The sequence below is a fragment of the Rousettus aegyptiacus genome, unplaced genomic scaffold, assembly GCF_014176215.1.
Source record: "Rousettus aegyptiacus isolate mRouAeg1 unplaced genomic scaffold, mRouAeg1.p scaffold_m13_p_5, whole genome shotgun sequence".
NCBI classification, from domain to species: domain Eukaryota; kingdom Metazoa; phylum Chordata; class Mammalia; order Chiroptera; family Pteropodidae; genus Rousettus; species Rousettus aegyptiacus.
The window spans coordinates 94,065,538-94,093,199 of NW_023416308.1; the positions used below are offsets into that span (position 1 = coordinate 94,065,538).

Sequence of the window (27,662 nt, forward strand, 5' to 3'; positions counted from 1 at the left end):
TAACATAAGTTAGTCACTAATGGACAAATACTACATGATTCCACTTATATGAGGCACCTAGAGTAGTCAAATTCATAGAAGAAGAAAGTAGAATAAGGTCGATAGGGGCTGTGGGAAGGAGTAAATGTGGAATAACTGTTTAATGTGTAGTTTTAGTTTTGCAAGATGAAAAGAGTTCTGGAGATGAACGATGGTGATGGTTTCATGACAGCATTAATGTACTTAATCACTGATCTTCATACTTTAAACTGGTTAAAACTAAATTTTATGTAATGTGTATTTTACCACATTTTCTAAAAGGAAAGGAAATTAAATTTGGGGTTCCATAGAAGGCACGTATTTCCTCTGCTGCAACTCGATGTAGAAAGAGATGTTTATTTTCTACTGCCAGTTACTGCTTCCCACAGGCTGTGCAGCATGTAACACATGCATGTGAGGCAGCGTACACAATACTACAAGTACTTTAAGTTCATTGCTTTATTAGCTGGAAAACTTCTGAGTTATAATGCTGTCTCTATTAGAATGTATTTGTGCTGAGTTGTTTTTAATTTCACTCCATAAATTAAACATCTGCCAGGACTCTTCTCAGTGGAGTATTTTCCCTACTTTTATGAATATATACATTCATGTATATCCTATGTACTTGTCAATGTGACTAGTACTTTCTTTGATCTAAAAATATATATCTTTTTTATTTTAATTTTATTTTATTAGTTTCAAGTATACAGTACATTCATTAGACATTTATATAGTTTATAAAACGATCCCCTTAATTGCTCCTTCTCTACTCTGGCCCTCCACCTGGTTAATATATTAGTGTTAACTGCATCCCTTATGCCGTGCTCCCCATCTCTGTGACCATCTATCAACTACTAATTGTACTTCTTTAACTCTTTACCTCTTTCTCCTAGCCCCCCAACTCATCTCCCTCCTGTCCATCACCAAACTGTTCTCTATATTTGTGAGACTGTTTTTCATTAGTGTGTTCTCTTTGTGCCTTAGAGTCCACACAGTATATTTCTAATTCAAATTAGATGGAAATATCTCATTGATAGAGTTAATATATTTAAGAGAATTAAAAAAGATCAAAAATTGTAAAAGCAGATGGGAGACACACCTCTGTAACTTTTAATAGTCCTTTTGATTTATGCCATAATCATGCTATACTAAGGAAATAACTTCTAGCATTTCTGAATGATAACAAAAATAATTTATATTGAAATGATATATTGTTTCTTCCTGTTGGGAAACAATGGCAAGGAAACAAAATTACATCCTTATTATCAGATAAAAAGAAAATTTAAACTAATTTTATCACTTTTATTATCAGTACTGTGAATAACATCATTTATATCATAAAAAACAATAAGGAATCAAACAGATGTGTCTTTTTCTGTATGGTCCTATTTTGCAATTTTGTTTTCTAAATCAGTCACACCTTGAGCATTAAAAGATGATTAAATATTTAATCCTAGAAGCCACAAGGCATTAAAGTGGCTATTGGATTTTAAGCCATTTTGGAATAACCTCAATAATATCATTAATAAAATATATACATTAGCCTTAACTATGGGAAAAAAATGCATACAGTTTTTATCTGCTAAGCAAGGGAATTATTTCAAATCCTGTATGACCACTCTACAAAATGTAGCACATTTTCATAAAAAAATTTTTGAACTGCTTCCAAGTACAAAATATGTATGCAAATCCTTCTCACTTAATAAAAATTTTATTAAAAGCTCCTGGAGGTGGCTTATTCTCCTTTCAATCATACATTCTTTGTTGTCCCATAGCCATTGCTTCTTCTATTATATAACTGCATATAATAGGTACATATGAGTGCCATTCATTTATTTTAACTTGTAGAAAACAAATCTTTAACTATTTAAGCTAGTACCCTGTCAAAAGTAAAAACAGTTAAATAGCTGGAATAATAATAAAATAACTGTATGATTTTCATATAAATCAGTAACTCTCAACTTATTTGGGAGTACTGGACTCTTGATAATCTGATAAAAACTATAATTTTCTTTTGAGAATATATGTATACCCATATATGCGTTTGTGTGTATATATATATATATATACACACAATATATATATATATATATACACACTATATATACTATATGTATGTGTGTATGCACATATATGTGTGTGTGTGTGTGTGTGTGTGTGTGCGCGCGCATCCACATACCATCTCAGAAGATTCTGAGACACCCTGAAACTCAAAAATTGTCTCAAGGTTATCAACTTCTGATGTTTAAAGTTATTTATTTTCCTATTTACATGAGCATAAAGTTCTACACCCAATTTATCTAATAAGTAGCAGAACATGAAAGTATATGTTGAATGGAAGAGGTATGAGAAAAAATAACCTTATTTATTTATATCCCTGGACAATTTGGAGAAATGTTTGATTTATTCTATTATGTAAAAGTACTAAATTTAGGCTATCAACTAGAATCAAGTATAAGAAACTTGTGGCTACATGCCTTCTGCTAATTTAATTTATGAAATACTTAGTTTAGTCCAACGCTAGTGAGACTGAAATGAACAAAGCAAATCTGGCCACTGATATCATGATCCTTGAACTAAAGCAGAGATGTTAATTAGCAAATAAGCAACTGAATAAATTAGTAAGTTATTTATTTATTTTTTAATTACAAGTTCTATAAATAAAAGATAATGATGTGAGAGAGAATGACTGGTGGAGTTTATATTAGATCAAGTGATTAGAAAGGGGGTTTATAGAAGATGATGATACTTGAACAAGATCTGATGGATGAGAAAGCCAGCTGTGATATTATGATATAATAAAAAATACATATTTTGGTCTTTGCCCCAGCTCTTGGCCAGAGCTACTAAAACTTTTATAATTGTTTAAACAATGAAGATTCTAGGAGTACCTTTTGTTTTAACATTTGGTCTCTAACGCCATTCCTGACACAGACTTAGAAATTCCTTGGAATTTCACGGATAATAGGAGCATATTTTGTTTAAAAAAGTGGCTCTAGTTGGGCTTCTGGATAGCTTCAGGATGGGGGCGGGCACCAGAGAGACAAAGCCATGATTATAAGCTTGGAACTTGCAACCCTACCCTTCTTTTTCTTGGAAGGAGAGAAGGATTGGAGATTGCATTAATAATACATTATGTCTACCTAATGAGGATCCCATAAAAATCCCTAAACTCTGGGGTTTAGAGAGCTTCCTGGTTGGGGATCATATCTATATACTCCAACTACTGCAACATAAGTAAGCTCTTATGCTCAGAACTGTTTCAGACCTCACTTTATGTATCTCTTCATCTGGCTGTTCATTTGTATCCTTTAAAATACCTTCCATAATAAATCAACAATAGAAAATAAACTGTTTTCCTGGGTTCTATAAGTCACTCTAGCAAATATCAAACCCAAGGAGCAACTCATAGGAACCCTGATTTAGAGACAGTCAGTCAGAAGTACACGTGCCAATCTGGACTTTTCGCAGGCATCTGAAGTGGAGATGGTCTTGTGGGATTGAGCCCTCAACCTGTGGAGTCTGCACTAACTCCTGGTAGACAGTGTCAGAGCTGAATTGAATTACAGTGCACTCATCTGACGTCAGAGAGTTGGTCAGTGTGGGAAAACACCCACCAGTCTGGCGTTACAAGAGCTGTGAGTGTGAGAGTAAAGGAAAACACAGGAGTTTTCCCCAGACACCAGCCATACACGGATATCACAAAAAGTGTCCAGGCAGAGAGAGTATGTACAAAACTTTGAGATGAGGATAAGTCCAGTTTCAGTTACAGAAAGAAAGCCAATGTGACCACACATGGTTACCACAAGTACAGGGGCAAAGTGAGGCCAGAGAGAGAGGCAGAGCCAGATCATAATGTATCATTATAAAGAGTTTAATGCTTGAGAACCTGAATGAGGCAATAATAAAAGAACTGGCCTGTTAGCAGTGGGACTTGAGGTTAAAAAGTCCTTGTATTACAAGTTTTCATAATGAACCATGTGCAAACTCCAAATACTAATGTGAAAGAAAGGAACTGATCAGAAGAGTCAGAAAAATGGACTGGACCACAGGGAGAACTAAAGACACTGACGTCTAAGCCATATTACAAATGAAGGAAAAGTCATGAGTAATATGTCTCTAAATCTACCCTGGGTCTTGCCAGATTTTCTTTTCTGATTCTAATTATCATGCATCTGTATGGGGACAAACATTTGCTCCTCTAATTTAAAGTGAATAAATATGTAAGGGAGGACAGAGGGCACAAGTAGGAAGGAGTATTCCAGCAGTTAGAGAGCTGTGCTGATGAAGAGACAAAAAAGGCTGAGAATAAACTGCCAGAAAGAAAGAAAGAAAGAAAGAAAGAAAGAAAGAAAGAAAGAAAGAAAGAAAGAAAGAAAGAAAGAAAGAAAGAAAGCCTACAAAATGGTTTTGCCATGATAGCCAAAATGAAATTTTTCACTCAAAGAAAACTTCCAAGAATTTCTCCAAGTGGCAACTCCACACACTACCAAAGAAGACTACTTACTAAGTGCACAGTTCTATTTCAAAAGGATACAAAGAAATAACTAAAATATAAACCCTAGAAATCAAATTTCAATGCTAAAGTTGAAAGGGAAAAGAGAAATGTGATCTTCCAAGAGGCATCAGTGCATGGTAAATTCACTGCCCTTAGGAGTCTGTCTTACAGTCTTTCAAATTTTGTCAATATCTCTAAAGGATATTTACCTCTCAGGGACAAGCTAACATTGACCAAGATTCTGAGAATGTGTTAAACTTATCCAACCGTCAAAGGAAACGTCTTTAAAATATTAAATGCAATTACACCAAATTCTCTTTAGCAATCTATATCAGAGAATTAAAACAGAGTGAGAAAAGTGTGAGTTATGTATTTTACATTACAATGCATTATTGCCCACTCTTTAACAGAGGAAGATATTTTCAATCTTAATGAAAACATCCAGATAGCAAAACAGGGCACTTGCAATTTTATTTTGTATTTATACTTTCTGTATCAGAATATTTTGAAAACATATGTTCACAGGACTCTTGGGAGGTCAGTCGTATATAATTTTAGTTTAGAGAGGCAAAACCTCACATGACCAAAATATCTCACGAATTATTACTACATGACTGCAGAGGAGATAACCATACTTGTTAAAAATTTAAGCACATGATCACAAACTAAATTCTGAAATAAAAAAGTTAGAAATCATATGCCTCTAATAATATTTGGTTAGGGATTTAGCACAGAAGTAAGCCAAAGAACAAAACCATCACATGGCAATTAATTTTGAACAAATGTTAATGACCCAATTAGTTAAATGTAAAAGCCATTTAGGAAATTCTGTCATGATTTAAAAATCAAAGAGTTAGTCATCAAACCGTTGCTGGATGACAGACTGTTTCCGGCAGAACAGCAAAAAAGCAGCAGACATAGCATTACATCATGAATCATCCATCATCATTAAAGCGCACACATTTACAATTTTTCATGGCTACAAGAATTGAACATCAGGGTATTGCAGCCCAAATGCCTTCACTTTTTAGGAATGAGTAGTGAAAAGGGAAAGACTAATCTTTTAAACATTGACTTTGAACTAATAAGCAATATAATAGACTCCTTAAATACGTTATCTTATTTTTTATATGTTGGATAATAGAAAGTTTTAAGAAAAGGAAAACTTACAGCAAATATCTAGGTCTTCTAAGAAATAATACGTAATTAAACACATTAACTATTTAATTAAGTAGAGGTTATAAGATAATTACAGTCTCAGCTGTAAAAGGTTATACTTTTATCCTAAAATGGTTGATTGTTGGTTGGGTATCAGCTAAAACATTAATTTCTTAGAGAGATTGAATTTTTGGCAGTTGTTTAGTGAGAAAAAAAAGGAAGGTGGGGTATCTAAGTATCAGAAGTTCCCAAAACTTTGCTCTATATTAATCCAAATAATCATTCACAATTTTCTTAAGCCATATTGAATAAATCTATTTTTCCTAATGTATACTTTTCACTGGATTCTGCCAGTTGAAAACTTAGTAAAAGAACAAGCTGATCTTTAAGCTCCATTTACAAGCATCAGATTTATACAGTTCTAGCATGCATGGATCTGCTGTCTATTTCTTCTATATTGAAATACAAATTGCTATGTCTGAGTTCTCTGGCAATAGTTCCAAAAGCAAAGACAGTCTATAAAATTCATATATTTATGTTATGGTTATTTTTAGAGCAATTGAAATAACAAAAAAAATGACATTATTTTTCCAATTTTTTCTTGACATATTATTAGTTAAGGAATCCTATAATTTCCCAGCACCCTAGAAATATTCCAGGTTTGGACTTTATATGCATAACCAGGTTTTTGAAAGTCCCACCTTTTTAGTTCAATAATTAATTTAGCATGTGTAGATAGAATAAAGTGAGAAATTAAGAGACATAACCTAACGCTGTCATGAGCAAGATTAACTAGAATTCTATATGTCTGATGCCAATATGTCTACAGGGTAATTCCATTCACCTGTGCCTTGCCACATTCTGCTTTACATCTTCCAACACAGTCCATTATCCTTCCCTGCCTGATCAGCATAATGCAGCTTTTAAGACTCAGTTCAAACTACTATCCTTATTATTATAGACTTTGTGCTTGTTCATCCTACCACTAGGATTCCACATTACTCGATATAACTTTAGACCCAATAACTACCATTTTTATAACAATTACTTATGCCAGAAACCATGTTTCCCCTCAACTATGTTACCTGGGAATAGAGATCACCTTCAGTGACTAGCAAAGATACTGGCATACATCATGACCAAGAACTATTTCTTTTAACCATACAAGGGATGTTTCATCACAAGTGATTATTAGGCTCAGAAATTATATTCGAGCCTCATCTACGGTTATGTTCCCTAGAAGAGAGAGAAAATTCCTTTTAACTCACCTTTAAGCAGTTATTTCTTTTCTTTGTTTAAACCACTACATACGTCTTTCAATTGTTCTTGATTATTAGGCCATCCCTTCTCTGCAAAAGCAAGACAATAATAACAAATAATGTAGAATTACTCATGAGCTCATTTCTCAAAACACAAATATAGTGAATTTCCTAAACTTTAAAAACAAAAAACACAGGGGCCCTTCATGAAACAGCATACGTTAACAAGCGTATGTAAACTAGAGCCATTGATATTGTGAAACATAAATGATTGCTTTATTTGTCCTATGAAAATATAAACTTGTCTTTTTTTCAAGATGGAGGACTTAAAAGCAGAGCTAAGCATGTATATACTATGTTAACAATAAAGTTAACTTCATCACATCAGATTGTGCTTTCCTCTACCACTCCCTACCCCCACCACCACACACACACAAAAAAATGATAGACTATTTCTGTTGAGGGATAACTTGTGTCATGGTCTTAATTCCCATTCTCCTCTCACCCAAATCTATGGTTCCATGTGCCTGTGCTCAGCTTTTTAGAGTTCAAGTTTCCAACTGTACATGAAACCAACAGGGTATATCTACCTAGAACAGAATAAAAGTCTATAGAATTTCATTTGGAGCAATCATGTCTGGGTTAATAATTAGATTTTGTAGTGTATAGTCCATCCATCAAAACTCCAGACACAGACAATAAAGCAAGACCGAATTTGGGGTCTAAGTCTGGATAATACTAAGAGCTGCCAAGACTAGAGTCTGTAGTACACCAGTGGCAGCAGAGCGGAAATGAAGTCAGAGTCACTGGGGATCAGCTGCATGGCCTAAGCTAGCCTGATGATGTAAGAAATGGTAGCAAACTGTAGGTAATAATAAAATAAATCATCCTCAAATTCCAGTGATGCATAGATGCCTGGGAATATGAGCTAATATTTTCTCCTCGTAAATTAACTCATTTTATACATACGAAACTCTGTAAGTTAATTATTTAATTACATTTCTTTGTACAGATGAGGAAAAGACACAGAGATTGTCCTAAAAAATTACAGTCAATAAACAAGGGCAGAATGTTTCCAGAACCCATGCAATTTTACATTATGCTATGTCATAACTGGCCTGAATGGTATAAAGCTATGCTTATTTGCCCTTCCTGTAATTGATAATGTAAAGTTGGCAACCGGTTTCTGGAGAAATATAAATATTGCCTTACAGTGAAAAGAAGGAAAGAGATTTTTGGAGAGAATTAGGTGTAATAGAAGGGCTTTCAAAACCTACTACCTGAGCAACCAAAGAAAGTATACATAATTTACTGTTTCTTAATAGATAAGTAGCATGTCATGGGGCTAACTTAGCCGGTATGTAGACCCGGGTTCAAAACATGTATCTTTTAGTTCCTTGAGATCCAAGAAAAGTAGTCACCTTTAAAATTCACTTTACAAAATTTCAAGGATAGCATCATCTACCTTTTACCGTAAGGAAGATTTATTTAGAATTTATGTTAAATTTATTTAGAATTTATGTTAAATATCTTGCAAATTCAAATTTTCCAAGAAATAATTGTTTCTTCCTTCAAAGTTGTTGTCATTGTAATAATTCCATGAAGTAAAATAATAAACTGTCTTCGCATGAACTCAAATTTTCATTAATATTAAAAGATACTAACATGGATGTCAATAGAAAATACAAAATTAGTCACGAATATTTTAAATTCACTGCTTTAGAACAGATAAGAAACAACATTTTACTTGAATTTATTATACATAGAAAACAGAGGTAATTATTACTTACATTTGTGCAGTTATGTAATAGAATTCTCTGACACCAACAACAAACAGTGTGGTGGAAACCAGAGGGGAACGGTGGTGGAAAGGCAGGTTTAAGAGGGTTGATGGGATCAAATCTATGGTGCCCGAAAGAAACTAAACTTTGGGTGGTGAACACACAATGCAATCTACACATGATGTGTTATAGAATTGTACACTTGCAACTTAATTATATAATCTTATTAACCAATGTTACCCCAATGAATTTAATTTAATAAAACAGAAAAAACAACAACAACAACAAAAATTGAGCCAAAAAGAAACCCATGCAATTCATAGAGTACACCTTAAGTTAGTAACCGCAGTTGCTTCTGAGGAGGGGTCGAAGAAGACAGGATGGTTTGTTTTTTATCATGTACATCTATGATGCATGAAAAATAAAATAAAAAATTATAAGCACAAAAAATAATAGAATTCAGACCTAAACCTTAGAGTCAATATCTTATATAGAGGAAGATACTGAAACCTAGAGAGGTTAACTAACTTCCTGAAAGTCTTATAGCCGATTAGTGATAGGTCAGGATTTCTCTTTGTTTTTGTGTCCAGAGTTCACATCAGAAGAATAATATCTTTGGGGTAAAACTAATAGCAGCAAAAGAAGATGGATTACAATACATAAAAAAAATAGAAAAAAAGGAAGTGCAAATTTAAAAAAAAAACTTCCTTTCAAATGTGGAAATTTATAGCATGGAGTAAGAATGCTCATTTTCTCCAATAAAGTTTTAAATAAAGGTTATTTTGTTTATAAATGTTCGGTGTAGTTCTGACTCAATCACTTTAGATATAGAGATAATAACATGTACGATAATTTGAAAGAATAAATCAGGTCAGCAGCTAAGCAAGATGGATGAGTCTTAATCCCACAATCTACTACGTTGCACTTAAAATAGAGAAAGGAGAGGCTGAGGGAGAGAGGGCACAAAGATTGAGAGAGAGAGATCGAGGGAGAATATTTCTGTGGTTGTACATATTTCTCTAAACTGCTCACTGTTTGAAAGTGTAGTATGTGTGAGTGCCATGGTACATAGCGTTCCACTGACAGAATATCCTACCCATTTAGAGAAGTTTGTCCCCAGTTGTCCTTTCACATCCAGCTAAAAATCCCCTCCTCCTTGTGGTATTACTTACCCCTAACTTCCAGGTGAGCACTTGAAGACTATGGGGCCTTTTATAATGAATATTAAAGTTCTCTACCCTTATGGCCTGGTTTGTCTAAATACAGGACACACCAAAACCTTTCTAATTAATGTGCAAGCAGCAACATATTTTATTTTAGGGTGAAATTTAATATATTAAACATGTATATCATTTACAACATATTTGGTTATGACTATCTGAAAGAGCAGCATGGATTCACACATCATTCTCAAACTATACAGAGCAGCTGCAGAATGCAAAAAAAAAAAAAAAAAAAAAAAAAGCTCCTGTATTGAAGCTAGGTAGACTCTAATATGAGTATTCTGAACATACTTATTTTACATGACAATTTCAGTCCATAAAAATTTAAAGCTGAATTTCTGTTCTATATTCACTTCTAAGCTCTCACTTCTAAGAAGCACATTCATCCACTATTCTATATAAATGCTTCATATTCCATTCCCGCAAGGAGGAATTATTTCACTTGCTCCAGTCTCAACAAATGCCTCCACTAAAGAATGAGATGATTTGCTTATCGTTAAAACACAATTCCTCATATTGTGCACTTTCTCATTAAAGGGGACTTATCTCTACAGAACTTAAAAAAAAAGGGGGCATTAAGGAATACACGAAGACTAATTCTACCTAAAACATCAAGAAATATTTTACAGGTATGCATTATTCTTTTATCACTTGGAAATGAGTTATATTCATTCGGCTAAGTTTTTGAGCACTAGATGAATAAGAACAATTCTCTGGGACTCCATAGTTTAAATAAAACCGGCAGTTTGCTTGTTCAAAAAACACTAATTATGAATATATTAATAGATGTGCAAATGTTTTATCTAAAATACAAGATGCCATTTTCACAGCAGTTTGATGGAAAAATGTTATTTGGATATCAGTAATAGTCCCAAATTAATGTCAGAGTTGCCTTTCACTTAAGTTTGTCTTGGCTCTATTTAATTATGAATAGTTTATGGTATATGAGCCATAGGGCTAAGAAACATTTAGAAGATTTATCATTCACAAGGATCTCCTGAAAAATAATAAAAGTTAAAAAATATATAAAATATCCTATTAGGATTTATTTTTTCTGTTTTAAATGAGGTCTGAATATTGTCTTTCTGAGGAAAACTATTTAGGCCAAGGAAAAGTATAACATTAGCATCTTTATTTTTAATAACCGATAAGGATTTTGCTAGGGAGAGATATACTTGTCACTAATAATAAATTAGTTTGTCTAAACTGTCACAACTTTTCAGGGGTAGTCACCTTAATGTCATCTTATACTACATCAGTGTTATAGACAAGGAAACTGAAGAATAGGGAGTTAAAAAATTTGCTGAGTTAGGCTATAGTAACATCATTAATCTCTCATATCACATAGAATGCAAATACTTTGTATATGACGATGTAAGATGCTTTTCTACCATTTTCAGTGTGTGCTCTGTCATGCTTCTTCAGCCGGTAGTATATATAATCTGCAGAGCTTGGACCAGAAGTCTGTTTCTTCTATCTTTTTCTTTTTACTTGTAAAAATAAAAGTGAGACTTGAAATTAAAGGTACAATTTACCTTTATTTTTCTTGATTCATGCAAATAGGTATCCCTTCAATTGTCTATCAAATGTGGGCTTAGTTATTCTAGAGAAGAGTTTTCTCAATGTTTTTTTTCTTTCAGATAACATTCTTTTTTTTAACTTCCAGTTAAAAATGAATAAAGTAGTGTCACATACATACCATTTCTCTGCTGCAATTTTCAAATAAATTGGTTCCATAAAATTCATTCCAAAAACAAATGGCTGTATTTTTTGCAAATCAGCCTACATACAGTTTAAAAATACACTACCTGTCTCTCATTGGTTCACATCTGGAGTGACATTTATAGCATCTCCCACTTATTAAACCTTCACTCTCTAGCAATTTCCGGCTCCTCTGTGTGGAATTATAGTGATTAATGGCTTCATTCTGACATGAACCTCAACCGTAATGAAACAAAGTTCATTAGCTGTAAGAAACAAATTCTACTTCAGTACAGAAGTAGAATTAAAGTATCTTTCAAACAAACTTTACTCAAACATATTGAGCTTTATTATATGCAAAATCTAGTGGAATATTAGTCAACACTATAGCAGCTAAGCTACTTCATGTCATATTAAAAGAAACATGGTATTTGGAATAATAAATTCTGCCTTCAAATAGTAGTTTTGTCACCTGTAATATTTTGACCAAAATTCATTTGCTGCCTATAATTTCAGGTTTATTTATAAAAAGTAAAGGTATCAACATTAAAATGAAAGATACACAATTAAGTGATATCATTAACAAAATATAAATATAGTCTTCAGACTATATAAAATATGCCTAGCAAAGAAAAGTTGCACAATAAGTAAAACCTGATAACCCAGCAAGGATCACAAAATATATATTCAATTACTCATTCATCCATGACTGTTTAAAATACTATCATTGTCCTCAAGGGGCTGATGTAAAATAGTTCTCACCTAATAACAATTATTATAAACTAATGAGATAATACCTCACATCTTATGGTATCAGTATTCCAAGACATAAAGTTAGAAATAATTATGAAAGTGACTAGATATAAATGAGGAAAAAAGGGGAGGGGAGAAGAGAGAAATTCATAGCAGATGAAGAGTAAATATTTCCATTGTAGTAAAAAAGAGCTAAAGGAAGTAGAGGAAAAATCCCATAACAATCCGAAATAAATCTTAGACTATTAGTTCCTGAGAGTTGGCACTTGTGTGTGAGAATCTAATGTTAGAACAATGTGGTTAGCTCTGGCATGGCAGTAACAGGAGGAGTGCTATGGAGATATATACATATATAGCTGTATAATGTGTAAGGGATGGGATTTAGGACTGCAGTTTTCGGAGAGAAAGAGAGCCCACTTATCTAGACTTGGGAAATGTGATAAGTTAGATTACTACATAAAATTATTAACTCAGTAATCTTAAAAGTATATACTCTATTGAAAATATATAGCATAAGTAATAATTCCCTTTATCCACAACTTTGCTTTCTGAGGTTTCAGTTACCTATAGTCAACAGGGTCCAAAAATAATAAATGAAAAATTCCAGAAATAAACAATTTATAAGTTTTAAATTGCGTGCCATTGAGTAGCGTGATGAAACCTCGTGCTGTCCTGCTCTATCTTGACATGAATCATCCCTCTGCCCAGTGCATCCACGCAGAATATGCTACCGGCTCATCAGTCTGTTAGTAACCATTTGGTTATCAGATTGGTTGAGAGGGAGAGAGAAAGAGAGGGACCATATTCATATAACTTTTATTATAGTATATTATAATTATTCTATTTTATAATTAGTTATTACTGTTAATTTATAACTGTGTCTAAAATTAAACTTTATCATGGGGATGTATGTAGAGGGAAAAATATAGTACATAGAAGGTTCAGCACTATCTGTGGTTTCGAGCATCCACTGGGGATTCCTTGTGGATAAGGGGGGACTACTGTATATTTGACAGATGAACGATACTGGTTAGGGAAAAATAGGGATATTGATACTCACACTTGACACTGCCATTCTCTTCCTGTGGATGTGACAGTGGCTATATTCTAAAGTATCAACTCTGTGAAATTGCCTAGATAAGGTATCAGTTTCCTGATGTGGTTAATCTGTGTCTGCCTCACCTTTTTTTTTTTTTTTGAACTTTTTTCTGTCTATACCTCTGTAAGATGCCCTAAATCAAATCTTTAACCATGATCTATGTTCCTTATCAGAACCCCTACTTTTACATAAATCAATCAATGAAGTTTTCTATGAACTCAAGATTTTTTTCCCACTAATATTATTATTATTTTTTAAATTTCTATGTACCTTCCATCTAGACTAAAATTCCTTTAGAGGGATAAAGATTTCAAGTATTTTATTTTTAAATAAATACATTCAGCTATAAGATAATTTACTTAAATTATGAGGTCCTTGAAAAACGACAACGAACCTAGGATTGCTGAAACTGTAGACAATGAAGTTAGGTAAATCTAGGGAATTTCTAGTTTCCTCAGAGGAATTTTCCTTCTTAATTATTCTACTTTTTATACTATTATACTTTTACAAACAGTATCCTTGAATTGCTTCAATTATTCTAATTCACAGATTCATTGATTATCAGAACAGGAAGGGGCCTGTCAATTCCTAGCAATCAGGAGAGACTAAAAAACAAGTACAATTTCCACAAAAGAAAAATAAATGAACTTGTAATTAAGAATTGTTTGCTTGTAAATAAGGTGTCTATTTTAAGCCCATGTTTCTGAAATACTACCATTGTATACTAAATGGATATCTTATTTATTAAAAAGTGCTCATTTAGCATCATTTTGATATTTTTTTAAATAAAAAAAGTTTACTGATAATAGAAGAGAAAAAGAAGTTCCAATGTGAAACATAGGCTTTCTAATGAAGGTGAGGCCTCTCATTCCAGTAGATGTAGTGGAGGGAGTATCAGACTAGGAATTGGTCCTTATGAAGGTAATGTTCCCTAACTTACCATCCTGGGCAAATGACGCTCTTCACCTCTCTTTGAAACTTAGCAACTTCACCTATAAAGCAAATGAGTTACAGTTATTAAAATGTATAGTCCCATCTATCCTGAAAATTTTGTATTTTGATTTGAAAAATATTAAGCTCTCAATAACAAGTATTTTGTGAGATGCCACGGGTAATCCCAAGAGTTTAATTGTTCCTTTTCTCAAATTACTTAAAACCTGTTGCATAAAATATAAGTAATAGCAATTGCAGAATAGATTGTGGTATAGGCTAAAATATAAATCCTATGAGGATCACAGAAGAAAAAGCTAACATTTTTCTTAGGGTAGGTCACAGAATTAGGATATCTGCATTTGCATGTCATTGATTTGGTAACCTCAACTAAAGTAACTTTGCATCGTATTCTCCATATTAATAAATTGACCTCCAATCTTTACAAGTCCATAAGATTAATTTTAAGAAAATACAATGTGTCACATTATCACAGACTCTAAAGCCAGGTATTTTTACATGATAGCTATTTAATAGGCATAGCAGCCAAGTGGACTTAAAGTGTGAAAACTAGTTACCAAGGTCTTCAATATCTAGAGGCACGACTGCTTCTTTTTAAAAATACCACACTAATGAGAAAGTTTTATATGAAGCAACCTCTTAAGATTGTTTAGTGTAGTGCAGCCAGAGTGATGTTTCTAGAAATGTGTTCTCTGGGTCAAATTACAGCAGAGCACAGTTGACCTGGAAAAAAATCAATCAAGCTTCTGTCAAAAACTCACGGAAGCCTGCAATCGTGACACACACTCTAACTATTGGGAATAAGAGCAAATGAGCATTTCACAAGTCCCTGAAAAAAAATCGGTTTTAACTTATAAAGCTTGGCATAATTTTCTCTCCTTCATTCCAGGACTTAAATTTTGCATTTTTTTTTCCTTACTGTCTCTAGATAATGATTTGCTGTGGAATAACTCCCTCTGCTAAGGGGGATGTGCACGTGAATATAACAGCAGGAAACCAAATGAGGCCTCCCGGTGGTTTCCATTTTTCTTTCCTTTCCCTTAGCTCATTAAGAAAAAGTGAATATTTGTGACACACAGGAGTTGAAAACATTGGAATACACATTTACATTGAGCATTAAGTCCTAATTCCTAAGTGAAAATTAAAATAAAATCACAATTTCTTTAATTTGTGCTATACTATTAAATGATATGAAACACAATTTAAAGCTGTAAGAAAATGGGATGGAGCAGGTATATCCTTTATTTTCTCCATGGGACTCCAATATTATTCTTTAAGAAAAGCTGCTGAAAATAACCAGTCATTTAAAAGTAATTTAAACATACCCCAAACTGAAAATTCAATATGCCCCTGAGGTCTCCATGATCAATTTCAAGTTTTCTAAGTCTATTTGAAAACTACCAAGGAATCCAAAGGCCATTTCCTAAGTGGCCCCACCAGACACACAGGGGTTATATGCAACGTGTGGAATGAAACCCAAAAGATATCGCAAAATAAGCACAACATTTGAGGCAAACCTTGGCTGTTGAAGATTCAGAAATCTAGAAAAACTGCAGAACAGTTTTTTGAGAAGTTACTGATAAGGACACTGATAATTATAATATTTATTTAAAATGCTATTATTTACCATTTATTATAAGTGACTGAATCTACAAGATAGTAACATCAATTTTTTCAAGTGTGGAAAAACATGGAGAGCAGGCACATAAGTATAAACACAAGTTTAGAGTGTATTTATAATTCATCCTAAAACTAAGAACATTAATCTACATTTTATGCATGAGGAAGCCTATATACAGAATAATAACCACTGTCCAAAGGACAAGCAAAGTCAGGATTCTAAGTCTATTTAAATTCAAGGCTTTCTCTCCTATATGACTTGGTCTCATATGTAACCCACATGAATCAAAACATCTCTCCTTTGCTATTTATTCACTAAAATATCAAGTGTGCTCCTACAACTTTCACTGAAGTCTCTCCAGGTCATTGAATCTTGGAATTGAAAGGAACTCTAACATCACCTAGTCTCTATATTACTGATCCTTTACAGGCCCACTGCGTTGAATATGAGTGAACATATTTTATTCAATAATACAATTTACTACCTCTGTATGTGGCTCCTTTTATTTCTAGATACATCTCAAAGGAGTTAATTTTATATTTAATTGAAATGTTCTCCATGTTGCTATTCCCACTGGCTAAACTCAATTCAGCTGTTAAGGTGTATCATATATAGTTCTACAATACCACCTGTATCACCTACTATATTTAAACTGATTTTAACATCTAACTTCTCCACCGGGGAACTGGATGTCTAGCATCCAGTGTTGTTACTGTAGGAGAGGAAGAAACTTTTCTCTAGCCTTGGGGTTCTCTCAGATGGTCTAAAAATTAAATCTACATGAGACAGACCAATAAGAAAAAATAATCAAATTTAATATATGTATACACATGTGAACCCCACATACATGAGAGAATCAAGAGATCACACATGCATGAGAGGTTCAGGGACCAAAAGTTAAAATGAGGTATACATGGCATTCTGAGCTGAGAATAAAGTAAGGTGCCTTGGGGCTTCAAAGGGTCATTGCAGGATAAAAGCAAAACTCCAGGAATTAGTAGTTTGCCTTGCCATATAGCTTATTATGGGCAAGGCTCTGAATTCAAATTCTTCTAGGTAATGAAAAGGGGGCTCAGAAGTTTCTCTTGAGCCCTCAGGGTCTCAGTTGCCTTGAGCTCCAAATAATCTACATACCATAGAAGTACATCTGGACTTATTCTGAACCCATAAATTACTGATATATGACACTAAACTAATTGAACTGAATTAATGCATGTGTCCATTGTTAAGTAGTAATTCAAACAATGCTACTATTCACAAAATAATAAGAATCTTATGAGGTTTAATGATTCTGATGTAGTCTTTGAGAATTGTGGAGGATGTGGTCATTGAGAATCTACTCCCACCATCCCAAATAAGTTTAAATTATGTTAGCTCTTTAACTGATTATTTCATCTCTCTGATGCACATCTCAAAAATGCTCAGGTTGTACACTACATATTACAGAGACCCAATAATAGTATCACTGGTTAAGTATATAAGGAAGAACGGAAAGATTCAATCTGACTCATCTAAGATCTCACCTTAGGTCCAATAGTACACTAAAAACTGCATCTTTGATTCTTGTAATATTTCCAAATGGAAACATCTCTGAGTCTTCGAAAATTTTTATGACTTCCTAAAGGCTTTTTCTTTAATCTCATAGTCCTCGAACATTTTTTTTTAAAAAACTATAAACTGGTATTCTGTATAGACTTGCCTTAAAAAGAATAATACACTGATTACTTTGATATTTTGGTCTAAGTACAGGTCTTTTTACAAGTAATGATTAATAATTTTGAGGTATTCATAAATTAGTATTTTCTGTTATTAGGAGCCATAGAAATATTAGAAAATCATATAAAAGAAGTGGACCATTTTTTTTCCAACAAATGAACTTATACATGCAAATCTATGTACAATGTTAAGAAAATTATAACCTTCCAGAAATATTTCCATGGATAGTAAGTAAAATTAATTAGAAATAAATAGATCTAACATGCAATGTGGTGACTATAGTTAATAACAGTGCATTGAGTAAAATTCGCTAAGGAGAATGTTGGATGGGTTGATGGCAGAGAGTCTTAAAATATACTATTTTAGGTGTATCTGTTTCTAGGGTACCACTTTCTGTGTAGAAGACAGACCAAAAATTAATGATTTAATTACTGCTACTTTTTTCTATTCAAGGCTGGTTACATAGTGACCATTTAAAAGAAATAATAATAATGATGCATTTTAAGGTTTAATACTATATAAAAGTTATAAAAGTAGGAAGGACAAAAGATGCAATAGAAGAAAATGAAGTATGTTGTTGCAAAATCCTTATTCTATGTGTGCAGTGGTATAATATTATAGAACATTGGGCTCAAAGATTTCCTAGGAGGACTCACAGGGCTTATTTAGCATGTGGTCAAATCTTGCAGCTTATTCTCTGCCAGACAGCAAAAGGGCCATATTTAGACTTGATCCTGTAGCTCAATATTAGTCAGGTTCACAATTATAAACTACAGGACTTAGATTCATGATTAAGAAAGGACGAAGCTGGTAATGTAGAGGAGACTGGGTTGAGGCAAGAGAGCAGAAGCACAATAACTAAGTGGGGAATATGGGACTAGATGAAATAATTGATGATTGGGGCTGAAGTCAACTCTTGGCAATTGGAACGCAAAGGCCAAAATAGATAAAGAGAGTCTATTTTGATCATAAATTATCAAAGCAACTTTCCTCTGAGATAAAAAGAAAATCCTTTGAATTTCTACTTAAAAGATAAAGAAAATAACAAATGTGCATTCCTAAATTAAAGTTGCTTTTCTCTCTAATCACATTTCAGTCCCACTCTTTCAGAAACTTCTAAATTAAACTGGGGGGGAGGGGAAAGCCTTATTTATCATTTCCAGAGATCTAAGAGGAAAAAAAATTAGGGGTAGCTTTTTATCCAAACTGGAAGATATCTTTTTGAAGTGAAGATAAAGTGAACACTGTTATTTTAGATTTAGTGTGTTTATTATTTGATCATTCAAATGTCATCTCCCTCCTTCACAGTTCTTAAGAACTGTCTGAGCAGTCTAGAATCAACAGAAACATTACCTCCCAAGTTACTACTTCAACATCAGAAACGAGTCTTTGTAAGGAAGCTGTACCTGACGTATCTGGGATTTCATTATCCAAGAAAATGCAAGATGGTGTTTAGAGATACTGATCTTTCAATGCTGAGCTTTTTATTATTATTATTATTATTATTATTATTATTATTATTATGTGTGATAAATTAGTACCATGTAGTGATTTGCCATCACTCTCTGTATATATCCGAAGCCTAGTGTGAAATCTGGCCTGTACTCTGAATATTTTACAGGAGTGAATTCATACTTTAGAATAAAAATACATATTAGAGAGAAAGAGAAAGAAAAAAAAAACTAATTGTCCATATTTCTTTCTCTTCGGTGTCTACTTCTCTGCTCATGGTTTGCGATGAAGTTAGATAACTATGAAAGCTACAGTATTCTCAAGAGACTAACTGAAGGACCACAGATAATTAGGGTAAGAATATAGGTGAACATCACCAGGTAGAAAGCATTAAAAATGTTTACCTTCATCATATTAGAAACATGTTAGGGAACTAAAGGCTGTGTGTCACTAATTGTAATTACTACTAAATAATGTATATCCTGAATTTGGTGAAACAAATAGTGCTTTTAATAAATTAAGCTATGATTATTTAATTTTTTTTTTCTTGAAATAAAGATGGTCGAGAGAAATGGTGGCAATGATAATGAAAATGCAGTTTAATTTTCTCAGATTTGTGAGTGTGTGTGTGTGTGTGAGAGAGAGAGAGAGAAAGAATGTTTAAAATGTTATGACTGAGGGCCTTCGGCTTCTAAACACGTGGAATAATAAGGAACAAATTATCCTCATTTTGTGGCTAAGTTCTAATAATAGAACCTATTTCATATGGTTTTTGTGGTAATATTTGTAAAGTTCTGGGACCAATGCCTGCCATTTTGTAAGAGCTCAATTAATGTTAGCTTTCTTGTTTTGTTTTCTTCTAACCTGCTTTTATCCTGTTAATTCCCAAGGCATTATTTAATATTCTGATAGGAATCAACCATCAAAGAGAATCTGCAAGCTTTTAAAAGTGGCTGCTATGTAAGATTAGAAATCTTCAATTTAAATAGTGCACAGAGAATTACGAAGGTGTGAGGAATTTACATGCTCTCTCTCAGCGCTGTGCCCCAAAGCCAGCAAACCTCACGAAGTTTTTGTAACTAACAGCTTTCTTTGTCCTTGTCTTCAAGGAAAAAAAGGTAGGCACCAAAAACAATGAAATAAAGTCACGGGTTTTATAGATAAATAGTCTTGGTTACCAAGTCTAACTTGTTAGCTATGTTATAGAAAGCAGATTACCTAAACTATCTGAGTTCCTAAACTATAGGGGAAATAAAACTTATTTGGGGCATATGAACATATATTTTAAATTTTAGCACAATTCTTAGCATATAAATATAATAGTACATATATGTATGTGCATGTATATATGTGTGTGTATATATGTTAGTCTAATTACTATGCCAAAGAACAATAGTCTCTCATATTGTGCTTGTTTAATGCTTAATTGAGTCTTACCTGAATCTTAAGTTTGAATGCTTGGGCATGCAAATCTTATCACTTGCTGCTATGAGACAAAGTTCCAATTCTATAATAAAGTTTCCTAATGTGTAAATTTATTTTCCTGAAATATAAGGTTTACATTATAAACCTACTTATTTTCCATTGTGATGTATATTAAATCTCACAGTCTCGCTGAATCCAAAGTAATTTATAGAATTTTTGAACCCAAGATAATCACATTTATTTATTACTAATTGTTCCACAAAGTCCTGAGTGTTTTAGTCTTCCCATGATGGCAAATAAATAACCAAAATTTTTTATAAGGGGTCTGGGAGTCTTGTGTAACTTATGACTTAACCTTGACATGTTAACTACATCCTCTAAGTAGTGCTTCTTTTTCGAGATACCTATTCTAGGCTCCTGAAACTTTACTTTAGTGGTCAGGTTGTGGGCATCAAACACAGGTTATCTGTATAGATTCTTTACCTTTGAATTTAATAAGAGTAGTAAATAAATTTTTCATAGTGATTGAGCCCCCGAAACAGCTTCATATGCAGTTGCACAAGGTCCTACACTTAGAAGAGCCCCATACTCAGTTTAATGATCTTGAAGGCCTTAATCATTTTTTAATAAAAATTTTACATTTTCAGTTTGCCCTGGGCCTGTTGAGCCCATAATCCATTAACACAAACTATTTGTATTCACTGTATATATTCGAAAATAGTTGTAATCCATCCAGATTAGGTCTTCTTGTATGTGTTCCATGTTATTTAGTTCTCTTAAAACTATTAAGCAGTGTTTCTGGTGAGTTATTATCCTTTGATTGTTTTGAAAGCCTTTTCTTCTCCTTGAAATACTAAGCACAAAATCTTTGCTCTGGGTCAGCAATTACTGTCTATTTTTGTGTTCTCATTGCCAGCTGTTATCTAAAATATTAAAAGTTCTGCTGACAAAAGTAATAGGAACATTGCTTTTAAAACTTTTTTGTTGTGTGTGTGTGTGTGTATGAAGAGTGATGTCTATTCTAAGTATAATCTAAAAATAATCCTCGTTGAACAGAAAATATGAATTGCATGGTAAGTATTTAACAATATATGAAAAGCCTACACCACAGAAGTTATCACTGAGAAATAACTCAGGCTTTGTTGCTGATTGTACCAATGGTTAGGGAGTACTATTTTTTTTAACCCATGATCCATTCCCTTTGCCAAGCAGTAGTATACCAACTTTCTTATGGGGTTCAACCCTTCCCCTAAATTTTATATTATTTGGTTCAGTTGAATCCCATCCACATATGGAGGTGACTATGTTAATGTGGAAACAATCTGACCCAATCCTAGAAAACTACCATAATCCCAGACGTCTATTCATGACAATTATTCTAGACCTGATTCTTGACTAATGTTGGTTCAAAGTGAACCCAGAGATGTATGCAGAAGTTATCATAAAAAGATTTTCTTTTCGTGTCAAACTGTTGGCAGTGAGGATGATGTAAATTGAAAATGTTCGAGGTCACTTTATAAGGCCTGAAAATAAAAACAACATGCTAAAGTGTAGGAATGCCATTGTTTAGTCCCCTGGATCATGGTGCCCTGATATTTTTATATGAAATTTAAACTGTTTACAATTTTATACACTCAACTTTTAGTTGTCTACTGTAATCAAATGAATGACTTCTAAATAATAACTGGTTAATCAACCCAACTCCATTTTGTATACATTGTTTTTGTTCGTATTTAGTTTATATCTTCTATTTTTACTGAGTCTCCCATGTCTGAATTCACTGTTTAATTTAATAGAATTAAAAAGAGGAAAACTTTTTGGTAATTCCAAGAATATTATTCTCCACAATCTATAATAATAATATAGTTTATTTTATTTGTGTAGTTGTGAAATTATCATTCTGATCTACTGAAGGTAGACTTAACATCTACCACTTGTTAGTCATTCGGTAATTTATTATCGACATGTTTGCACCTAGTACAGTTTTATAAGCCCTCAAAAGAAACTTTTTTCTAATCAGTCTCATCACACATACCCTTATTATAATCCTTGTTATTCCTTCTAAGTAGCTTTTTATTATGTAATATTTCTCAAATTTTATTTATTTTGGCAGCATATTATCTACATAACATCTGTGCTAGGTTTTAATATTTTTCTCTAAGCTGATTAAAATTGTAATATATCTAATTATATTTCCTTAATATATGTATTTAAAATAGATATATAGACCAAGGACAGTGGATTAGTGGTTACCAGAAGGTAGAGAGGAAGGGAGGAGGTAGAATGGGATACTGCAGGTCAAATATATAGTGCGAGAAGGATATTTAACTATAGTTAGTGAACACACAATGCAATAAACATATGATGTATTGTTGAATTGTATACTTGAAACCTACTTGATTTTATTAACCAATGTCACCCCAACAATTTTAATAAAAAATCAAATTGATGTATAACAAATTTTTAAGTTATTCTATATATCAAAAATAATTACCGTTATACAGAGATATAGGTGTGGATCTGTGACACATTCTCAAGTGGGAAATGATAGTGTTATTTTAAAAAAGTTTCAATTTTGATGCTCAGTGCCCCACATCAGCAGTTTGAGTTGATATATATATGTGTGTGTGTGTGTATGTGTGTGTGTGTGTGTGTGTGTGCATGTGTGTGTATACACACATGCACACACACACACACATATTTCTGTGGGGAGAAAGTTAATCTTTATAAGAAAGTATGTAATAGTTTCATAGTTTCCCAGTTTTAACCAGGTCTTTAATAGTGCTAGACATAAAGTAGATATTGAATAAATGATGTTGGATTGTTTTTATCACCTCACTAAATTATAGAAACTTTTTTGGGAATGCCTTCTGAGAATCATATTTAATTTTTCAAGTAGATAATAATGATCCATAAGAGATAAAAATGTATTTGCTAAAGTGACTTATATCCAAACCTGTTCTTTTTATCTTCATTCAATTATACAACAGAAAGCATGAAAAGAGACTGGCATAATAAGGTATCCTATGCAGCACTGTCTCGGACAGTTCATTTCAAATTGCAGCCTATATATGAGTCACCAAAGATAGAGCAATTTCAGTAAATTGATGTAATTTTTGTGCCCATCTTGCCTGATTGTTTTTCAAGAAATCAATATAAGACACTGTCTCTGACAAATGACACTAAAGCTTATTTATACTGCAGAACAGCTCTCATAGGATGCATGAGAATCTGTCTCAGTTACATAGTTCCTAGACTGAGACACAAAAAGTTTCAGAGTTTGAGAGTAAATGAGAATTATTTAGCCTGGTTCTCAGTAGCTGAAGCTTCATATCCAAGAGCAATTTATTCTTTTTGTTGATGTTGGCAGATACTGTGCTCATAAGGGAAAGATGATTGTGCCATGAGTATTTTGTTAGTTCTTCTAGATCCATTTTCCATACTGTCTACCTTTCTCTATAGATCAGGAATGTCCCAGAAGTAATTGTACAGTTTCTTTGTTCTCTTATTTCTATATGGTCTCGACCAATGAAAAGTACTCGAAAAAGACTGAAGAGTAGAATACATAAAAGGGGAGGTTCTTCTCTCCTTTTGGGGCTCTAGCTGGCAGTGAACAATTTCCACTATTAAAATTCATTTTTTTTTTTGACCGATGGTTCTTATCTACAGCTAGATTGCTCTGAGGTTCTGCTAAAGCCCTCACCTCCTGTTTCATTAAAACTAAAGGCAGCACTAGTTGCTTCACTCTGCTGCTAGCCCCAGGGTGTTGTACCAACATCCTCATAGTAGCCCTTCTATTAAACGCTGTTTAATAACCCCTTTTGAGCCCGCACTTTTTTTCCTGCTGGGATACTGATACAGTGATATCAGGAATAGACCCAAGAAACAGATTCTCAAAATGAGAATATGGGATTGGATTTATCACATATTTCACAACTTCATGAATATCATGAATGATCAGGGAAAATTGGACTCCAGTAATATATGAAGTGCAATGGCATCATGATTAGAAAACTTACAGTGATAGTGGTATGGAAAGTAGTGCATATAGAAGGAGTTAGAAGGAGTTAGTAGTGCAAATAGTGGGAGTTAGAGCATCTTTGACAACTCAGTGAGTATGACAATAAATAATAAAGGAAAACTGTTATATAGGATGCTGCTTCTGACAAAACTAAAGGCGCGCGCGCGCACACACACACACACACACACACACACACAAATGGACAAAGTAAGGGCTTTTATTGCCCAATTCAGGACAGGAGAGGAATGACAATTTACTAATTTTAATAACTGTGGACCAATCTCTGGTTCTGAATATAAGAGTAGTAAAGTTGCCAAATCAATTAAGTGTTCAATCTACCCAAGAAGAACTGGGCCTCTGAAATACAGGATGGGACATTTAATCTGACACAGTTAAGGATTTTAGTAATCTAAATCCTCTCGAAAGAGAATGCACGCATACCTTCTCTCATGACCTCTAAGCCCATACTGAGATCTAGATGCCAACAGAATTGGCACAGAAAAACAAGACCTGGTCCACAAGTAGTTAGCTTATACATAAAACAGAAGAATTACAAGATCTTGCAAATTTAAATCAGAAGGATTTAAATGTATGAAACTTTCTTCTTTCTTTTACTTTCCTTCCTTCCTTCCTTCCTTCCTTCCTTCCTTCCTTCCTTCCTTCCTTCCTTCCTTCCTTCCTTCCTTCCTTCTTTCACTTTCTTTTCGCTCTTTCTCTGAAACCCACTGAATACCTTGGGAACCTTCTTCACACTTTCTCACCAGAAGTACTACTTAATGGAAATCTGTGTTATACAAATAAAGACACAACCACCAAGGACTCATATTAAAAACAAATGAAGATTTACCATGTGTTATTTTTTCTTTGAACCCTATTCAAACCTCTGTAAACCTTCCATTCACTGAACACTTGTTTTTGAGTGTGTTGTCTCTTCCTTTTAGGGCCCATAAATTACGTAATGGCTAATGTAAGAATTAATGAAATCTAAGAGATAACAAAGTATGACATAGAATAATCCTTTCATGATTTAAAAACAAATGAAAAATAAGATTATTTCATTCTCTGCCTCAAATTGTTCAAAGTCCCTAAAGGCCAAGGATGATTTGGCTGCTGCTGCTTTCTCTGACCCCAATTCCTATCATTCCTCCCCTTTGCTCACTCTGGTTCAACTACACTGGTCTTGCCATTCCTGGAACATACTAAGCTCATTCCTACAAGGATGTCAACCTAGAAGCACTTATGACTTCTCATAACTTCCTACTTCACATTCCTTGAATAATGCTCAAATCACATCTCAGAAAAGCTTTGCACAGCTAAACTAAAATATGAGCCCCTCTGTTCATCAGGATCTATCCTCTCTTCCAGCTTTTTTATGCCATAGCACTCACCATTCTCAAAGTTATGCTAGTTATTCATTTGACTTTTTTATTTCCCGCTTCTTTGGAAAAAAATTAGTCTGTGGAATCAAGAACTTTGTTTGCCTTACTAACTTAATACTAACCTCTGGAACAATGTCTGGTACTTCACAGACACTGTTACCATTATAAATATCTTACTGCCTCTAAAGGTTCATAAGACTTTCCTTACTTCTTGTTTGGCTTGGCCTAGGGGCTTAAGTATTCTATAAACCTTTTGCCTTATCTATTAAAATTTGGAAAATTAATATAAGCCCTGACCATCTGTGATGATGCATGTGGAAGTGAATAAATACAAAAAAAAATCCTGCTTTATAATTCTCAGCTTCCTCTCTGTCCATACCTAAACCCTGAGGCTTGATTAAACCATAATATGCACCACTTCTGGCATATTATCTAGTTCATGCCTTTTTATGAGTAACCAGGGCTGTTTCAATATAAGCACTGAATTATGTTTAAGTCTAGTGTTTATGCTGTATAAAAATTCATATAGCCTATTATAATTGGAAATAAAAGTTGTAAAAAATCTCTGCCCTCCTCATTATGTTTCCTTACTACTATGCTTTCTTTGATTTTCTTAGGAATCAATATTTTATATCCAACAATGAATGATTAATTTTTATTGTCCTTGGGCAATGCTATATAGTACATTGATTACTAAGAAATCGGGGTTGAATCATTGTAGATTAATATAATTAGTGAGAGTAACTGCCACTACAATTTGGGTAACTGTCATAATCAATTGCATTTAGAGTGCATATATAAACAGGATTAGTTAAGAAGAGTTTTAAAAGGAACTCTAGTTTAAACTAGATCTATCCCTTAAAACCAAAATGTTAGAATTATGTTATATCCTGGTTTACTAACTATTCTAGGCCACCACACATATGAGGAAAGCAAGGGTTTTAGGGTTAGACTTAACTGAAATTTATTAAATGCCTATTATAAATGTCCTAATGTGCAACTTAACATACATAATCACTTAAAACCAAAATGTTGAAATTATATTGTGCCCTGCTTTACTAATCACTCTAGGCTACTACACATATGAGGAAAACAAAGGTGTGGGTGTTAAACAAAATAGAAATTTATTAAATGCCTATTATAAATGTCCTGATGTGTAACCTAACATACATAACCACCTTTAAATCTCCACAAGAGTCCAATGAGACAGATATTACTATACACATTGGAAACAGTAACTTACAATAACCTTTTCCAGGGGGCAAATCTATAGTAAGAAAAGGGCCTCTCTGATTCTGGAAATCAATTATATTCTCTCCATCTGAGATGACTTTCAGACTCTTTCCATTCTTGTTTCCATTTTAGACAAAGATACTAGTGATTAATCCACTTGTCCTGTGAAGAAAAGGCTCACCAATCCTTTTTGGCATCCCTGCCTTCATTCTCACTGTGTAATCTCTCGGCGATACAGAGATTCCTATCTTCATTGCATAGCGTACTAAGGTCAATGTAGCTAGTCTTTTCTCATCTTCTTATTCAGCTATTCAACAAAGTACAAAACAGATTTGGACTGCACTGTTGATCTTTATCAGCATCTGGTATCACAT

At 33.4% G+C, this 27,662-nt stretch overlaps 1 long non-coding RNA gene across 1 annotated transcript in view; it reads right to left on the reverse strand.

The window, feature by feature from the left end:
* The window catches only part of LOC118602822, a 165,106-nt gene that overhangs the window by 32,854 nt on the left and 104,590 nt on the right, over nt 1–27,662 (reverse strand). Inside the window, exon 4 of the long non-coding RNA XR_004950840.1 lies at nt 6,943–7,023. This is a non-coding gene — a long non-coding RNA (uncharacterized LOC118602822). The remainder of the gene's footprint in view (nt 1–6,942; nt 7,024–27,662) is intronic.